Genomic DNA, 19705 nt, shown 5'->3' with positions numbered 1-19705 from the left:
ACTGAGCACGGGCCATCTGTGTGCTAAAGGCCACCTTTGAGGGTGACAAATAGGAAGAAATACTTGAGAGTCACTGGACTGCTGTTCAACACCAGAGGATGTTGGAGGTGCCTTACCAACAGGAGATCTTGCTGGTTTTGTATCATCCTTCCAAGATGTCCAAACCCAAACAGGTTTCCTTTTAGCATCGGAGGGAAGATAGTCCAAACTCACAAAGCACAGGCTGGCCTGAAAACTAAGGAAATGAAAATCACAGAATTATAGAATGGCTTGGACTGGAAGAGATCTTCAAGAACATCTAGTTCCAAACCCCTGCCATGGCAGGGACACCTTCCACTAGACCAGGTTGCTCAGAGCTCCATCCAATCTGGCCTTGAACACTTCCAGGGATGGAGCAGCCACAGTTTCTGTGGGCAACTTGTGCCAGTGCCTCGCCACCCTCACATAAAGAATTTTTTCCTGATATCTAATACTTAGATTGCTTCTTATTCCCAGATCTCCAAAATCCAAATCCAGATTAAGCCAGTCAATGTAAAAAACTGTGAATGGTCACTAATAATACATAGATTTCAATTGTTGAGGTCAAACCAAAGCATTTCTACCACATCATCAAATACATTTTATCTGTGCACTCTTTATTGAGTAATAATTTGTAGTTTCAGGGTGTACCCTGAAACATGTAGCTTACTAATTAACTCATAGCCACCTGGGATGCTAATCAGTACAACAAAACCTGGAGCAAATCCATAAGACTGATCATGGGATGTACATACTTGAATCACTAAAAACAGGCCGCCTCAACAGTTTTGACCCATATTAAGGAGGAAACACGCATTTTAAGTTGAGTGCCAGGAGGCTGCCCAGTGCTAACAAGTGTGAGAAACCAGGCTCTGGTTGTGCAGGCTCAAGGTCCCTGGCCTTCAAGTCAGCTCAGTGGCAGCACAAGGATCTGCCTTTCAGTGTCATATCAAAGAGCTGGAACCAGAGCAAGCACTGAAACTCTTTTATCCCACAGAAGAATGGTTGCTCAGCGTTGTCCTTCAAAGTTATCCTGCTAACAGATCCCAGACTGGAGGTTTTGTGGTGAAGAATTACAGATCTGCGTGGGACCATGGTACAGAAACCAAAGGAAAGGCAGGCTAAATTTGGGTGAAAGACTTCATGCTCTGTGTGCACGTGAAAAGGGGCTACTAAGTTGATACGAAGGCTTCTGATACGGCACCTGCTGGGTTTGAGGCTCTCAGGGTTTTAGGACTTACTGCCTTACCTCTTTTGCTTCCATGAAGAATTACAATGACTGGGCACTACTCGTGCAGCTCCACACTGATCATTTGCTGCTGATCAGTGACTTTAATCCTGTTGGAAATGCAGAGGTGGAATCACAAAGGATGAGATGTTTCCTATGAGCACTTAAGTTCCTCCATGCCTACTACAGGGCTTTGCCTAAAATCAGTGACAATCTGCCCACTTCTACACCTAATTGTCATAAACATGTGAAAACAGAACGCAGCATAGTCAGCAATTATCCCTTCATTATGCCAATGTGCTTCTGATAGCATAATTATGATCAGCAGACATGTCCTTCTCTCATCATTTCTGTTTGCAAATTTAGCTTCTTTTTCTGCTAATAAGGATTAAAAAAAAAAAAAAAAAAGAAACAAACAACATTAAACACCACCTTTTGAAGCCTGAGCCTGTCTACATAGCAGTCGGTGACAAAAGATCCCCTCACCTGCAACCAGACTCTGCAGCAGCCAAGAGCACCAGAAATAACAGGGATGTGTTTTGAAAGAAAACTTGGTGCCCATCACAGGCAGCTCAGAGTTTGCACATCATCAAGGGCCGACTTTTGTTAGGATTAGTTAACCAGCAATTTCTTTCCCCATTGACTTTTAACCATTTACTGTTTACAGTGCAGCCTAGGAAGCTCTGCAACAGACACTAAAGCTTTTAGGAGAGGCAGCAGGAGTCACTCCACAGGAGGAAGTTAAAGCTCAGCCTATGCCCTTCAGCTGGAAATCATAAAGCATCCCTGGAAACATTTAGCTGAGCCCTGAGATGGAAGACAGAAAACAAGAGGGCACCTTTTCTGCTCCCTGTGGACAAGGCTGCCAGCTGCCAACCTTCACTTGTTTGTTACAGGCAATGTAAATTCAGATATTTTTGCTAATCTTGTGGTAGGTTTGATCCCGAATCCTGCTTGAGCCTGCACAGCCTTTATATTCACTCCTGTCTCTCCTCTTCTCCCTGTCTCCAAGGATTTCTTGCCCTTGGGACTCTTCCTCATTTCACTATCCAAAAATGTTCATGTTCTTCCTCATAACAGTGCTGATACAATTTTCTGTCCTATCACCTCCAGCTAGCCAGTCGTTGCATGCTTTTTGAGAAATAAAAATAAATGAAGTTCAAGATGTTAATAAAACTTATGATCCTGAGGAAATATTTGCTTTGGATATTGCACAGGGAATTTAGGACGCTGAGATCTCCCAGTTTTAGGAAGCAGGGATCTGTTTTACCCAGTATGAAGCCTTTTGTTGCAGAATTGATCTGAAAATGCTGGTCTGAAGTCTGGACTATTTATTCCAGAACTAGTGAGTCCTGGCAGCTGTGCCTGAGATTTTGAAGAGGACAAAGGATGCTTATAATCTGTGTCCATCTTATTTAGTAAGGCAGCTCAGGGCTTAGGAATGAGCCCAGATGAATTTGTGCAATATGCCATTCTACAGCACAGCAAAGCCAGTGGCTGGCTGTCTCTTTTGGGGGACCAAGCAGTGATTCCTGTGCCAGAGAGCAATGATGTTGCTCTTGGAGGTGAGAACAGCCATGTGTCCCCTTGCTTGTGGTCAGAGGACTGGCCACCTCTCATGCCAAGCAAAGGCAAATATCACAGTGGTTTAACATCCGCTCTATTAAAGCTCCTAATTCCCCTGGAAAATTGAGTCGATTTTCAGGACAATTAAACTATTTGTGCATTCATCCAATCTGTTTGATGCTGTTAAATTCCAATGCAAAATGAGTCTGTTTTGGAACAGCAGCATTGGTAATAGACAGCACAGCTCCTGTAATGAGATCCTCTCGTCTCTTTTATGAGTTAACAGTGAGCAATCACAACAGTCAGCAATGCAGACAAAGTCTAACTCCTGACAGCTGACCTGGCAGAAGGGGATGGAGGCTGCACATCAGAGCTGAAGTTCTAGGCTCCCTCAAAGCTGAAGTCCACCCCTTCCTGCATGAGGACCAGCAGTCCAAAAATAATGTGTCATCTGCAGCCAGAAAAATCTCACTTTGGACAATCACTGAATGGAGTGTGAATCCAAACCCAAAGCTCTCACACAGAATTTCTAGAAGTAACTCTTCTGCTCATCCCCTGCCATAGAAGGGAATATTGCAGCATTCCAAGAGGCAGTCCCTGACTTCTGGCTGGACTCTCGCCAGCTGCAACTTCACTTGCTGTGATCTAGCAAAGAGCACAACTGCTCTTGGCTTTCAGTGAAGTCCAGCTCTGCTTCTCTCCCACAAAAAAATTCCCAGTATGATCAGCAATTCCTCCAAATTAGTGCGAGAAAGGTGAACAACACTCCTCCTCCAAATATTCCTGCATGCCACTCCAAGTACTACTCTTCCATCTTGTCTTTTCTCATTGAAATGCAAATTTCAATTGAAATGCATTTTTCTTAAAAAAAAAATAAAAAATTAACCCCCATCTCATGCAGAGAAACCTGACCAAAACTAGCCATGCCACTGCACATGCATTTTTCCCGGAGGGGATGATGGAAAAGGAAACAAAACATGGCAGATGTTCCTTGGGGCGTTTCATGTGCTGCTGGAAGGGGCTCAGATCCTATTGTGATGAGAGCTCAGAAGTCTACAGTGCAGAAGCCAGACACTTCAAGATGAGCTTTTTTGTGTTGTTCTGTTTTGAAACGCTTCCAGATGATGTGTTGCAGAAAAAATTTAGGCAAGAATAGATTTTCCGAAGCAGGATGGAACGATAAAACATTACATTTTGTGATATAAGCGGAAATTGCACTACCTGAAAAGGCAATACCACATATGAAACACTATCAAAATAATTTGATTTTTTCATCAAAATGTGGAGAAGATGAAGAACATCACAACAAAATTTCTTCAGATGGAGATACAGGCTGTTTTGCATAAAGAGATCTTTGGAAATCACAAGTTGTCTTCATCTTTATCAATAATTTTGAATTAACTAAGTAACTGCCTCAGCATGTTTCTAAACCACAGTGAGAGACATGGTTAGATTCTCAGATGTATTAAAAATACCCTGAGTGAACGAAAAGAAAAAAAACAACAACCCAGCTCACAGTTTGTACATGTTGCTTTATATAATCATTTGACTTTAGGATGCTGGAATTTGTTTTATCAGAATTTGACACTATCTGCTTGACTCAAACACACACAAAATGTAATAAAACCACCAAAAATGACATGCCTGTGAGCTTCAAAGCAGCACAAAGCTTGACTATTTTAACACATTTTTTTACTCTTAAAGGAACTGCTCACCCATTGATTCCGCCCGTTCATCCAGGATCACCCTGTCACTGCTGCTCAGAGCTGTAATTTTTTTTTTTCTTTTACTGCATTTCTCTCTGCACAGTAAAAGACAGAAAGTTTCATGGCTTCTGCTTAAGGCTTCAGAGGTATCTCGTGGTCTTTGTCGAGCTCATTAAGAGCTCATTAAAAATGCAAGATGCCAATGAGGGAGCAGTAGCTTGTCTGCCAGCCCAGCTCTGCGAAGGTGAGGAGCATTTGCAGGAGAGAAGAATTCTCTCCCAAGGAAAGCGGTGACAGAAACTGCTCCACACTTCTGGACTCGTGGACAAGGACAATCGATGGCACAAACGATGTCTGACTGCTCTTGCCAGCCGGGGCTGTGATGTCCCCAGGGAGAGAGTTCTCACCCTGGGAGGTGGGCAGTAGCTGGTTAAAAAAACACAGCACAACAAGCTCCTGTGGAGCCACATCCAACCCACGATGGGAATATCCTGAGACTGTGCCTGGCACAGCAGGGACATGACCAGAGTGGGCATCCCTGCAATAATAACCCTGAAATCCCATTCCTGTTGTAGCAACATATCCCAGTATAATTCCAGAACAGACAACATTCAGTGCCAAAACAAGTCACCAAAGCCCAGGATGTTACTTAGATACAAACCCATTTTTTTAAAATTTGCTCATTATGCATCTTCTCTTTCTGAAGCCTTTAGATTTTGAATGTTCCAGCTTTTCTCTGGAAGCAAGGAGGCAAGAAAACTTGCCCTTTTCCCCTTTCTCTTTCTTTTACTGAAGGAAGTGTGCCTTCTCCCCAAGTCATATATTGCATAAGATACTTTGGAAATTGTATAAGATATTTTGGAAATCAGCAAGCAGATCTGCAGTATTATTCAGGTTCCTTCTTCATGTTGAATTTAAGATTACAGGGATCCAGACATAATTTTATTTAAAAAAATAAAAATAAAAGGAGCAGAGATAAGCAGTCAAAATTAGCATGCAAAGTGGAAGATGTATTTTTCCTGGGCAAATATTATTTCTACAGAAAAGAAGCAGAAGCAGTACTCTTAATAAAACAGCTTTTCCTTTTAATCAAAGACTATTAAAACAAAAAGCTCTTTGAAAAAAAATCTTCACTAAATATATCTGACAAAATATCTGAGTCTTTATTCTTTCCCTGCCTTTTTTTTCCCTTTAAGGGAATTCTTTCTTTTTCTATTCCTTTGTTGTCACATTTTTGGAGGACATTTGTGTTGTTTCTTTCAATATACTTCAGGTAACCTGGCAGCACATGAATTGTAAATCAAATTAAGGTCCAGGCAGGTGACATGAAGGGCTAGAAAAATTACTGCAAATCCAGAGAAGATTTGGGAGAGAAGCTGGAGTCAGAGCTGGTGCCTGGGGGCAGCTCTGTGGGGTCTTTACCAGTCCCCTACTTGACATGGGATCAGGTTTGTCACTCCCTGCATCATGAGCACCCTGTCATCCATCCAGGGCCTCCTCACTCTGTTTGGAGGGAAGAGCAGCACATATCCTTATGCCAATTCAGCAGGAGCAGCTCCTTATCATAATAGTTGTTAAAATAATCATTTTTGTATCCGTTCTCTCAAGACCAAATATAGGTTAGGAATACCCAGCAAGGACAGACAGATCTGAAGGTGCATGGAAGCATCAGCTTCTTGGTCTGTACTGCTCATATATTGGACTGGAGAGGATGAACACATCAGGAGCAAAATGTAGCAAAAAAGCTTTTTTTTTTCTCCTCCTGTCCATGCTGCTTTCCCAAGTACCAGGAGAGGGGGAATGCATTAAAGAGACTCTGTTGTACCAAGTGTCATGTGGCATCATTAAATTTCAGATGTGCCAGCAGATAATTTAGATAAAGACCAAGGGCACAAGGACACACAAGTGCTATCAGCCATGACTCCAAGGACGACAGGTTGTTACCACAATTACCTAAGAGGCTGCAGCTGTGAACTCCAAACTCCCTTTTTCTTTTATTTTCTTCTCCCTCCCACTCAGCAACCTTCGAAAAATGGAGTTCAAGTCTCTTTTAAGTTGATATGCTACAAAGGAACCAAAAGAAAGCCTCAAGGGGAAGATATTGGCTTTAGCTATTTGATCCAGGTTTTTACATTGCTATTCTATGCCCAATTCTGAGAAAAATAAATCCCTTTATCCTCTGATTCCCTACCTAATCAAAACTAGGCTATTTTATCCAAATATCCAAGTTACTTAACACCCACACTGATTTCAGCCCCTGGAGAGTCAGATCTGAGAGATTTTCCTTGGAGGACTAGTCAGAAAGGAGAGTAATTCTGCTGCTGCTGCTGTTCCAAAGCTCTGTCTTAGTCATAAAATGTTACCTTCCCATCAGGAAAGCAAATGCTGCAGCAGCATGAGGAGAGACCATAGGGATACAGGCACCTAAACCCCATGGATAGAGATACTGGGCTGTGGACACACAGAATTATCCATGGCTCACACAAAGAGAAAATCTTAAAAAGGGTTCAGGGTTCTACCACTTCCACAGGGTAGATAGTGAAAAAGGTAGGGAGAAGGAAGGGAGGGTTATCAGCAGAAGAAAATACCACTAAAGATCCCTCTCTTGAGGAAAAGAAGATTTACAAAAGGCTGCAGAACACCTATTTAGTATCTCAGTTTTCCTAGAGATTTGCAGCAGGAGCTTGTCACTTCTTAAAATTTCCCTTTAAAATATAATCTATTGGACAGGCAGGAAAGTCCAAACACTGCATCTCTTCCAGGGATCACCATTACACAGAGTAAAGAATTATTAATGAATGGATAAATCAAAAGCTACAACTTGTTTTTCTTTTGCAAGTGTCAACTCTGCAGCCAGGGAAGCTGATTCTGGAATACAAATGAAGAGCACCTTCTGTAGATACCTAGTAAGCCATGAAGAAACATCCCTTTGACTCCCAAAATCATGCAGGTGAAACCCAGCCATCATTATCCAGCTGGGTCCCTTGCAGCAGCACAGAAGAAGAGGGTGGATTTCAAAATGCTTTCAGCTCCAAGGTGAAGCTGTTCACACAGAAGCTGATTTGGAGGATTCACTGTGCAAATGAAATACTGTGTCTGGATTTTGTTTCTCTGCTTTCTAATGACTTTTTTCTAAAAATATATTTCTAACACTTCCTCACATGCTGCTCTGTCTTACCCTTTACTAAAAGGAAAACACACTGTGCAGAAGTTCAACCCAACCTTCAACCCAACACAAAGTCCAACACTATACTTAAACTCATCCCTGCAAAATCAAATACTCATGACATCAGATGTAGCTCAATCTACCCTACCAGCACAGGTCCTGCTACAGCCAGTATAAACTTCCAAGAGAAGCCTTAAACCAGACCACTGGTCTCCATGAATTCCAGATTAAGGTCCAGATTAACCTTATCCACCTTAACCTTATCCTCTGCCTTCACTCTTACGGCTCTCAATACGCAGAAAATGAAATGTATCGTTGCCAATCCCCCACACAGGCTCTGCACTGAACAGAGCTCACCTGCTTCTGCTTTCCCTTCAGTCTCCACTTATATCCTACCCTCATCTTTGCTTCAGTACATCAAGGTTAAGTGCAATGTGTTCCCACTGGCAAGCCAACTCCTGAGGAACACCAACCTATCTTTACATGCTGACAACAAATGAAGCAGAAAGAATGGATTTTTTTCCTTTTCTTTTGCTGCAGAGCATCCCAGAAGACCTTGTGGCCCACAATGATGAAGATGGCCCATGAATGCCCAGAGATGACATTGCATTGCCATCCCCTGTTGCTGTTACTCATGCTTTAGTAAAGGGAGGCAGCACCCCGAGGTTTTCTCTAAACAGAGATGCAAAGATAAATGTAGTGCTTCAAAGAACAGAACTGGTGCTACAGAAAACCATCAATTACTGGATTATGATTTGCTTTGGAGCTTTGCTGGCCAAGCCTTATATGAAGGCATCGATACTTTGGTTTTTCTCTTTTTTAATTTTGGGTGCATGTTTTTAGTTGGCCGGGGTTTTATTATTTGTTTGTTTATTAAAAGGCCACACAGCTCTGCCTTCTATTTTCTTATCTGAAATTTGATTTAAAGGAATTATCCCCTTTTTGCCCTCAGTTGACCTCAAAGGAATGAGAAGATTCTGATAGTATAATGAAAAATTTTGTCACTCAAAACACTGACTATTGGTCAAATTGTAAGCAAAAATGCAGCAGGCCTGTTTTGAGAGTCATTCTTCTGGGTTTGCTCAGTTTCAGCCGGTTATTTATACTTCTGGGTCTCTATCCAGAGCTCTGAGCATCATGGTAGTTGTTGCTAAGCCCAAGACATTTTGGATCTGGCACTCTTTGCTCCAAAAGACTTGCAAATCCATCCATGCAGCTGCTAACCTGCCCCAGGTGCTGCAGCTGCATACAGCCTTGGAACAGCTCCAAAGTCTGCCAGGAAAATAGACAAGGACATTTTGGAGTATCTGCATAAATGAGGGGGAAACCTCAGATGATCTCAAAAAAAGAACAATCAGACCTGGGGATGGTTGCAGGAAGTGATGCTCAGTTTCCTGCTATCCTGCATCTCCTTTATTTCTGTAACAGCCTCTGCTCTATCATTTCCAAGCTGGGAATTCAATTGTAAGGCTGGAAAATTATTCAACGTTCTCCACTTCCCTCACTGCACTTACACAGAGACACAAGCACAGCAGCTCCAGCCAGGAGAGTTGGACACCTGAGAGAGGAAAGTCTGTTTTCTCAGGGGGAGTAAATCACTCCAACCCATGGATCAGCAGCCAGGCTAACTCTGAGCCAGGACAATGTGCTCTGGAACTGCTGGTTGCTCTGAGCCCAACCCTCTGCCCTGACAGTTCATGAAGCAGCAACTTATAGTGACTTTTGCAAAAGCAGCAGCATTTCAGGCCAAAAAGAGGTCAGCCAAAAGATGAGGGATTCCTTGCCTTCCTGCAAACACACTCAGCTTGAGAAGGAAACTAAATCACTGCTTGCAAATTCTGCAGCCAGCCCAGGGATGCATCCAGCAGCCTTCTGGTCTGGATCACCACAACCTCAGAGTGACCTCCCTTGTTTTTGGCAGTGCTAACAATGTCTTTGTCAAACACTAAGCTAAAAATATCCTTCAGCACCTGCAACTGCATCCTTTCATTTCTCAGTCATTTATTTTTGCATGCATAGACAAAAGGAAACAAACCTAACAGAGGAAACAAAAGCATTACTGAAGGTGATTACAAAGGAATCTTAGCTAATGAGCTCATAGCACACCTTGTTTTCTCTGTTTGGCATCTCATTAATACATCAGATCCTTTTTGCTTTAAAACACCACCTACAGTTTCCTAAGTTCATGTTATGTACTGGTGTGCATCTCCTGGAAGGTGCTTTTTACCCCAGCTTCAGAATCACCACTGAGGTTGCTGTGGAAAACCAGCTGTTCTACTGGTGAGGAAAAGAAAGTGCTGGTTTTATATATATATATATATATATATATATATATATATATATATATATATATATATATAAGTAATTACTCAGAGAACAAACAAATGCCAGAGCAAGGTGAAAACCTGAAGTAGCTTTACCCAGTGTAATGCAGCCAACCCCCCTTTCTACAGTTAATGGAGATTAATTTATATTAATATTCGAATTTATTAATTTTTCCAGGAGCTAGTCTTCTAAAATGCAAATGGTACTTTCATTCACATTGGAGTACAGGTCAAGAGAGAGGATTCTGCCAAATAATCTTTTTATCCCAATAAAGGCCACTCCAGAGTTTTCAAGACACTCAACTTTCCAGCCAACTACTTAGGTGACCCTTCTGAAACTTTTACTTGAATAGGTGGCTGCTGTGCTGTTCTTAACTCCTATCCCATGGCCTCGAGTCACCAAAACCAAGTGAGAATTTCAGAGCACACCCAGCTGGGAGAAGGAGGTCAAGTGAGAAGACAGGTGGGTGATAGATAAAAGAGAAATGCTGGGAAGAGAAAAGAGACTTTTCATAGCTCTAACCTTTCATAGAAGGTTAGAAGAGTGTCTAAAGATGCTGAAGCAACTGGTGTTACCAGATTAGGTTTTTTTTTTTTTTAATTAGTATTAATGAACAAGACAAAGTAGAATTTTGCACATCATTAAATTAAAGGTATGATTACTTTTAAATTTTTCTATTGCTTAGAAAATATTTGCAATTATTTTCATTAGCCCATTCCTGGCTGTCACAAGTCCCTTCTGATGGATGTGCCTATTTAAAGGCTGCATCCAAATACTACCATACACAGCTTATTCCATGAAATCTTCCATATAAACCTCCCAGTTTGCTGTGGACTATCTGACATGCAAAACCAAACTCACAACCTTCACAAACTGACAGGCACATCCTCACTAAAGTTACATGAAAAGTTGATTTTTATCTTCCTACTGGCTGTTGTTTCTCACTGTAAATAAGTGATGCCTCAGCTTCTTAAAAAAAACAGATGTATTTCTGATACTGTTCCCATAAAATTTAACCATTAAAGTAGGAAATAACTTATTAAACCAAAGTTTCACAGTCCTGTTACTTCATTATAGTTTTGCCTCAGCACCATACAGCCACTAAGGTATTTCTCATCACTACATAATTTTCAGGCTACTTCTCCCAATTTCATAGATGACGAAACAGAAAGCTGAAGAGCTTAAATAGCTGCATAAATCCCTGGGCACTTATGTCCCACAAAAAGTCTGTGGCTGACTCAGAAATCAAATATCATCCCTGCTAAATCCTTCTTTCTCCCAGCCTGATGTGTGGTGAGGACACACAGAATCATAGAATTGTTAAGGTTGGAAGGGACCTCTGGAGATCCAGTCCAACCCCCCTGCCAAGGCAGGGTCACCTGGAACAGGTGACACAGGAACACATCCAGGGGGGTTTGGAATGTCTTCAGAGAGGGAGACTCCACAACATCCCTGGGCAGTTGTTCCAGTGCTCTGCCACCCCCAGTGAAAAGTTCTTCCTCATGTTGAGGTGGAACTCCTTGTGTTATATTTTATGGCCATAAACTAACCATAACCCGAAGGTATGTCCATCTGTCTGCTCACAGACATTTATCCCCTTTCCCTTTTCTGAGCACACCAAACAACCACAAATCAATGGTCCATTTATAACCCATTTCTGGGGTCAGAAATGCAAAGTTCAGACCTTTCATGTTTCAGACAGAGAGGGAACACAAACATGAGCAAGCCAACATGTACACATCTGGAGAGAATGTGCAATAATGCACTCCCAGAACCAGAGGAAGAACATGCCCACAACCATATGTACTAGATGCAACTTCCAAATCTGTCCATCCTGCTGCTTGTGTTTGCATAGATGTTTGTTCAGGGACACAGGGGCTGTTTTATGGAAGAAGGGACACAGCTGTGAACCTCCAGGATGTCCTGAATGGTTTGTCCACAGCTCACAAGAAGTAGGCAGAGTATCCCAGTCGTGGAAACTCTTACAGTGTGGCTTATAGAGAGGTCACTTGTGTGGCACAAAAGAGGGCTCAACCCTCCCTCTCAAAGTGGCCTTGGGTTCACCTCCTTGCCCTGACTATTCCAGAGAGCACCATGCCCTTGAGTCCTCTGCCCTGCACAGAACAAGACCCCTTCTGGTGTTACCAAAGGCCAATACTGACAAAATTCACTCTAGCCAAACTAAGATTTCTTTGTTTTCTCATTCTCCAGTAACAGTTTGAGCTTCCCACTCCATGTGGGAAGCTCTCCAGGTGCTCTCCTCTCCAGCTCTTCAAGCTTTGCAGCTACAAGGACAAAACTTCCAAAACATTTCCCTGCATGTCTTTCCACTGGTCTTAAATGCTAATGTCCTGTATAACCCTGCTGTGTGCCAGGGGACCCTTTACATTATTTAAAGGCTGTCAGTCAGGTGTGAACCTTTCCATTGATTTACCATTCACTTCTCATCCTCTCCTGGATGCATTAGGCAGCTGCAACCTGAGACTGGTATTGAAGAATAACAATTCCATTTGTTTGAACCTGACTTAGAGCTGCTCACTTTTGCAGCCCACATAATTCTCCTGACTGTGGTTTGTGTGACATTAATGACAAAATAAATAATTCAGCATGGTTTTCACCCAAACGTAGCCCTGTCAGACTAATATACAATCTTTGCTAGCTTATTTAACAAAACAAGCCACTGAGTGGTACTTTTAAAGGTTGAAACTCTCATTTTAATGGAATTTGGTGGCAAAACTCCCCTGAGATTCGATGGTAACTAACAGGCACAATCTTCCTGCTCCTGTTCCTGCCTTCCCATTTAGCCCTTGCATTCATGCTCTGCACCCACCCAGCAGGGGGGTAAGAAGGGAAGCCTTCTTACCCATCACATCTTAGGCTGGCTTTTTATGAAGCTGCACTTAGCTTGAAGGGACTGTAAACTGAAGCTGAACAGCACTGGGGATGTCTGCACAGGGTAATTAGGAGAAAAGAGAACACTTACTTCACAAATGAGACCTGGCAGTGAGGCTTTGGGAATGACACCACTCCTGTTTCTGGCTCTCAGGCTGGTAGGTTTAGTGATGAACTGAGCCACTCCAACCATTTGAGGAAGCACTTTAACAAGATCATAATTTAAAAAAAGAAAAAAGAAAAAATACAGAAAGAATTTTTTTTTTTTACATTTATAACAGTATTTCCAGTAACTTGAATGAGGCCAGGATGTGCCTCTGAATACGCACTCCCCCAGTCCTTCTACGGGGTATTTTTTCCTCATTTCTCATACACTCATTCCTACTTGCCCTGTGCTCATTAATGCTGTCCCTGAGCTGCTGTACTAGAATGGTGTCAATAGCTGTAAAATTCCTGCATAAAGGAACACTCCTACCAAGCAAAACCTTGCATCTTTCCCTTAAAGCAGTGCTGCTTTCCCTTAGAAGTGTGTTGGCTCCAAAATGATCTCAGTGTTGCACTGGGATCAAGACCCTTATTTTCTCGTGACTTTATGTTCACCTCCTCTTCTTTTTTTTCCCAGGCAAACCACTTAGTTTGTCTGTTAGCAACACATTCAGAGACAGCAAATACCTCATGCCAAATTATTCTCCCCTGGAGCAAGGTCAATTTGATATTCAGATTGGCTTTTCATTCATCCCGAGTCTGCAAAGTGATTTTTGCTTTCTTTCAGTTTTGGTTTACCTAAACTATGGGTGTCTGATTTTTGGTTTTGCAGAACTGAACTGACTAGACAGCTGTCCAGGATGGTTTTTATCTCATGCCCAGAGAGTCTTTTTTTCCTCTTATGCAATTGCAGTTGTTGTTTGCAAAGATCATAGTGTGCATTAGTTAGGTGATGAAATAAAGCCTAATGAATTCTCATGGAGAGAGAAGTCAATAAAGCCTGTCATTTCAAAAATCAAGAATGGCCCATTTCCCTCAAAATAAGATAACAATGAATAGATGAAACAGATACATTTCAAGGTATATTCCAAGTAAAACTACTAATGGTTTCCTTGGAGCTGGAAGTTATGCTCCAGGAAATGGATGTATCTGGCTCCAAAAGCAACTGTGATTGAGAGGAGTGAGAGACAAGCAAGGTATCCCTTTGGGTTTTCTTCCCCAACTATAACACACCAACCAGGAAGCTTCTCACAGCTCAGCTCAGGTCCCTTGGCAGCCCACAATTCACTTGAGAATTTCTTCACAGCCCCACTCCACTATGCTTTAGCCTCTTCCCTGTTCCCCCAGCATGAAACCAAAAAATAACCATAACTTAACTATACAGCAACTCCTGTATCATCTTGCAAAGGGACATGTCCAAAAAACACTGGCTCCTTTACAGAAATAGCCTGATTTAAAGTCCTGATTGGCTAAACAGTGAGTTTAGTTGAGAAGCCATTGATTTATTAAGACAAAACCTAGAGTTTAACATAAAAAGTCTTACTTCAGAATGACATTAAGGTTACCTGCTCAGTGCAGAGTTTAGTCACATCAGTGACACCAGCACTCAACTTTGTTGTTTAAGTCACTTTAGTCCAATGGCATTAACAGAGTGAAACGTAAGTACCAAAATGGAAGATAACTTATTAAGTGAGGTGCAGATCAAGCAGTGGGAGAAAGCACTACTCCATTCCTTCAGTGAGTTCATTTACTGAAGCTAAAAACCTCAAGCAAATGCCAAATTTATAAGGTACACACAATTAACTTATTCACATCCTCCTCTTTGCAAACAAGCTCACACAATTCTGGGGTTCAAAGCTCATTTTTCTTCATGTTGCTCTAAAACAACCAAACTCACAAACTGGATGGAGACTCATAAGTGAAGTTGTTGTGAAGCAGATGACAATGTCTGATGCAGCAATGGTCATAATCTAGGTCTGCAAAATGTTCCATATCCAGAAGAAACTGGCATCCCAGAAATATCAGACTTAGCTGCCCAGCTCTATCTCTGGTAACCACTACCCTACACATTTAAGCTCAGAGCAAGCATCCTTAAATTTCAGGGTTGGAGCCTGTGCTGCCTGTCCTAGCTCCATGCATCCTTCCCACAGGGCAAATATACCAGCCCAGTGTCTCAGCTGGAGAAGGAGGCAAAACTTATATGTACACTGTGACAATATCAGCACTGGTCTCATAACATGTCATATATGGAAGCAAAAACCAAAGTTGTCTTTTTGTTTAAGTGATCCAAGAAATACACTGCATCCAGCAGAGAACACCTGATGGCACAGCAGAGCTCTTGCAGAGGGTTCTATTCCTGCCTATACATGTGGTTTGCAGCCTGATTTGCTCAGTACCAGCTTTAGTTTGACTGTTCATTTAGTTTGAATTGCATGCAATACTTAGGGAAGCATACGTGGGATTGACACGAATACAAATGAATTACTTAGGTCTGCAGTTATGACAATGACACCAGGAAATGAGTTCTCAGGGGCTTTAAAAGAGGAGAAAAAGAAATTTAAAAAAAAAAAAAAAGAAAAAAAGAAAGAAAAGAAAATCACTGTTGCCTTTTATTTGAGTTCCTGATATTTTCAGCTTCTGAAAACATTACCTCAGTCAACTCTCTGCACTAAATTTTTTTATGATAGGAATAAAGTTCTTTTCATTACAAATAAAAAAGCATACTCTCCAGCACAGCGGCCCTGCTATCATATCTAAGGCACCTCCCAGGGTAGACCTATCCCAGATTAGAGAGAATTCTCACTGGAACCAGAGGCTGGATTGCACTTTTCATTTCCATGCACCACGGCAGACAGGAGCAGCTGGTGGGATCCTTCGGAAGCGATGCTGTGCTGGTAAGTGGCTTCACTGCACTCAGCAACACAGCAATTCCCAGTGACCCCATAAATTGCAGCCTAGGAAACACTGACCAGTGCCTGGTCTCGTTTATCACAGACTGTGGGAGCTGTTGACTTCCTCCTGTGCCTCATTCCTCCTGAGGAAAGGGCCATGACAAAGGGAGGGAAAGGTGGAGCTCACTGCAGGCGCCGGCTCCTCACAGCAGTGACTATTTTGCTCCTGTAAAACAATTGCTGAAGGCTGAAATCTGCTGTGCCTTAAGCCTGACAGTGAGAAGTGTTTTGTTGCTTTCCTCCCAGCTCTTCCACCCAGCTGGGACATCAGCAACCCACATTTTCCTCTTCATGCCTTGCTTACCCTCACCCCTCAGCTTTGTGGCCGGGGAGGATGGTGATGACTCCTTTCAAGCCCTTGTGCCGGATTGATCACAAAGATCAAGGTGAGTCAGTGATCTCCTGGAAAGGTTTGAGAAGATGCTCTTTAAAACCAGCATCCCTGGCACCAGCTGAGCAATGAAAAGCTCAAAAGCCAACCCACAGTTCCTGTCCTGCAGTGCTGCCGTGGCAAGCAGGGCACAGCCTCCACGCTCTCCAGCAGAGTCAGAAGTCTTGCTGCCAAACCCACGCACAGCCTCCTCCCACAACTCCCAGATACTCCCAGTGGTTTTGTCAGCACAGCAGAATAGAAGCATGAATATACACAGATACTGTCAAGGACAGCAAAGAGCAATCAGCACAGCCAGCACTGCTCTAAATGCTGTCAGAATATTTATAACCTGAGTGTTCTGCCCAAGGAGCTGCAGCCTAATTTAGGCTCCTGTTTCCTGCTTGCTTTCCTCTTCCCAAACACACGATAGTTTTCTATCATTAATCTCCAAAGTCTCATACTTCCAGTGTCCTGAACTTTTATTTCACCTTTCCTGGCAACACTCACAGGATCAGGCCCATGACAAGGAATAAATCATTCCCAGGTGTCTGTGCACACACTTGAACAAGATTAGTAAAAGTGGCTTCACACAACAGGCTACTCAGTCCCAGCTGTATCCTCACATCTTGGTTTCAGAGTGACTCCTTTCAGATTAATTCCTACTCTTCCAGTCATTTTCACCAGACCATAAGTCAGTCCTGCTCAGCACAAGTGATTGTGCTGCTCCTTTTATCCTCAAGCTCAACCACTGCAGTTCTGTGCACTGGTGCAGATATCAAATGCAGGGGGATTTTAGAAAATTAACTGGCAGCCACGAGGAAGGATTTTTCAGCAAAATCATAACCAGATTTGAAGCAATGTGAAAGTCCCAACAGGAGCAGGCACAGAGGTGAAGAAGTTCACAGCTCCTACCACAGTGGTTTCACTGGATGGAGTTTCTGCCCCAGTTACCATAGGGTGAGGGAGGGAAGGACACACAGCCTGACCACCCACTCCTGCCTCTGGCACCTTACTCAGCCTGGGTGAAGGATGCCCCCAAAAATGGCCCACATCCCCAATACAGCCTCTGACCTCCTAACTCTGTGGCCTCTGTGCATTTTCAGACTCACGTCCCCTTCAGAGGGTCTTTTCATACTCTGTCTTTGCCACAGCCTCAAGAAATATTGTGCCTGCAAGACCCTAAAAGATGAGATTGCTGGACTTCTCTCAGTTTGCACTTTGAGACGAGCACAGCTCATTTCCTAGGCACAGGAGGAAATGTCTTCCTTGCCTTCAACCAGTCGTGCACATCACACAGAGGAACAGCAGATTAAGGACTTCACCAGTAATTGCTATTAATGCTAATGGGAAATGTATCTATTTGAAAGATACACTTTTAGACAGATGTGCACTGAACAGAGGTAACTGAAATGCTGCAGGATGGCATTTTGTTCATGGAGAAAAACCCCAGAGCTTACTGACTGAAACCACTGACCCTCATTGGCATTGGAATGGGAAAAATTATCAAAATGTTTTCAGTTTGTAATTCAAATTATAATAATTCAAGCCCAAACAAAAGGTACTGAAAATCCCTCAACACTACCAACAAAAATCAAGGACTTTTGCTAACTAACAAATAATTCAATTACTCACCCGGCACTAATGTGAGGGCAGAGACCCGGAGCGTTCCCTGCCATTGGCGCAGGGAAGAGGTGGGTGGGTAATTCCATTAGCACCGTGCGAGTCCCTTCACATAAATCTTTGTGGCATTAATGAGGAAACAAGGCATCAATAATACAAGAAGTTTGGCTCCTTAGATCCACTTCTGGATCTCAAGCAAGAACAACCCAGGTTTCCCCACCTCTGCCAGAGCACAGTTTGTGCATCCCTAAATCTTCACATGGGCTCAGGATTTGGGCTCCACTGCAGTGGTTTGCGGGCCTCACTGTGGCCCCGAAAGAAGGGAAATGTAAACCCTTGCAAGTAACAAGAAACACAAGTGCCATTTCCTCAGCGTTCACAAATTTGGATGCCCCTTAAAAGCTGTGTATTAAATGACACGGCAGAGGAAGAGAAGGGGTTAACCATTCAAGAGTGAGCAGATTTGCTCCGTGCAGCAAAGGCACAAAGCACTTGACTCTGTAACATCCTCACCAAGTAATTGTGTGAAGGCTCTCGGTGTCGCGGCTATTGTTTCATCTCCTTATCGGCACGGCACACTGCCGCCGGCTCTGAGGCTCTTCCCAGAGAGGGCTCCCCCCGGAATGGTCGGCATGTTCACACACACACAGAGCCCCATTATGATGAAAGTGCTCCCAGCCTCTGCCCATCTTCCTGCGCGCTTTTTTTTTGCAGACTCGCACGATGAGGAGCAAAGAAACAGGTTTTGCTTTTAAGTTAGAAAAGTAGCGCTGCTGCTGGGGGGAAAAAAAAAAATAAAGGAAAAAGGAAAAAACCTGGCTGCTATTCCGGTGGTGTTTCTTCCTGGGAAAGCTTGGTCTCCTGGCCTGCTAGACCTAGAGATAGGACCTGTCAAATAAGCAGTTCATGTTTCCCAGCAGCTGCTGCTACATAATCACACAAAACTTGTTTATAATTGAAATCATAAGTTATTTCAAATATTGTTCGTATTTAAAAAAGATCACCTTTCTCCAAAGCCTAAAAGGATGAAAATAGCAACTACCTGGAGGACAGACACCCACTTGACTGAAATTTCTGTGTGGCAAGGCCACAGCGACCACCTGCCATGGGAAGACAGGAGCTCAGTCGACTGCAGCTGGAAGAAAGGACAGGGACTTGCTTGAGTGCCTTTTCAGCCAGGGCTAATGGAAGAGGAACACAGAACCCTGCACAGCTTTCTCTTCTTCAACACCTGGAAGGATCTTATTTTCCTAATTCCGAAGGGAAAGAATTGATTTGAAATTTTGTGGTGGGTTTATGAGCTTTTGGCTTTACCATGCACCTTTTTTTTTTTTTTTTTTAGGTACTGGAGGAGAAAACAGTCCAAAATAACAAGTTTTGTTCTTGATGGCTCTTCCTTCTGGCCTACGAATGCTCCTTACTCATGACTTTCACAATTTCAAATGAACTTCTCCTTGTGCTTCAACCCTTCAGGAGCACATCAAGGGAAGATACAACTGGACACATGGATCACAAACCCATCACATTATCAATATACCAGCACTCTTCTGCCAGGCTGCTCTTTCTAAACTTTGATGCTCTTCTCATTACAGGATGCAAAATCAGGTAACAGAGGAAAATCTCTCTTCCCTTCTGACCAAATCCTAAACTCTTTCCTGCTAGTTAGGTATGAGTTCACATCCCAACCCAGCAGACACAACCTCTCCCATGCTGTGCTACAATCACTGCACTAAGCAGTTTGGGGGGTAGAGACATACCATTAATGTTTATTTTTGCCTTCCCAACACTGCCCCTTCTTGGGAAGAAAAGCTTTGCAATAACCTTGAGCTTTGCAGGAGTCACAGAAGATCCGAGTGAAGCTTTCAAGGTCCATCT

General features: G+C 42.9%; 1 protein-coding gene across 1 annotated transcript in view; it reads right to left on the bottom strand.

The window, feature by feature from the left end:
• The window catches only part of SPTLC3 (serine palmitoyltransferase long chain base subunit 3), a 293881-nt gene that overhangs the window by 202890 nt on the left and 71286 nt on the right, over window positions 1-19705 (bottom strand). Inside the window, exons 8-9 of the mRNA XM_064647552.1 lie at window positions 12993-13105; window positions 117-235 (exon numbers count right to left, since the gene is read on the bottom strand). The gene's annotated coding sequence lies outside the window, so the exon portion shown is untranslated. The remainder of the gene's footprint in view (window positions 1-116; window positions 236-12992; window positions 13106-19705) is intronic.

The sequence above is a fragment of the Pseudopipra pipra genome, chromosome 3 (genome assembly GCF_036250125.1).
Source record: "Pseudopipra pipra isolate bDixPip1 chromosome 3, bDixPip1.hap1, whole genome shotgun sequence".
Classification (NCBI taxonomy): domain Eukaryota; kingdom Metazoa; phylum Chordata; class Aves; order Passeriformes; family Pipridae; genus Pseudopipra; species Pseudopipra pipra.
This window is presented reverse-complemented; position numbering and strand designations above follow the sequence as displayed.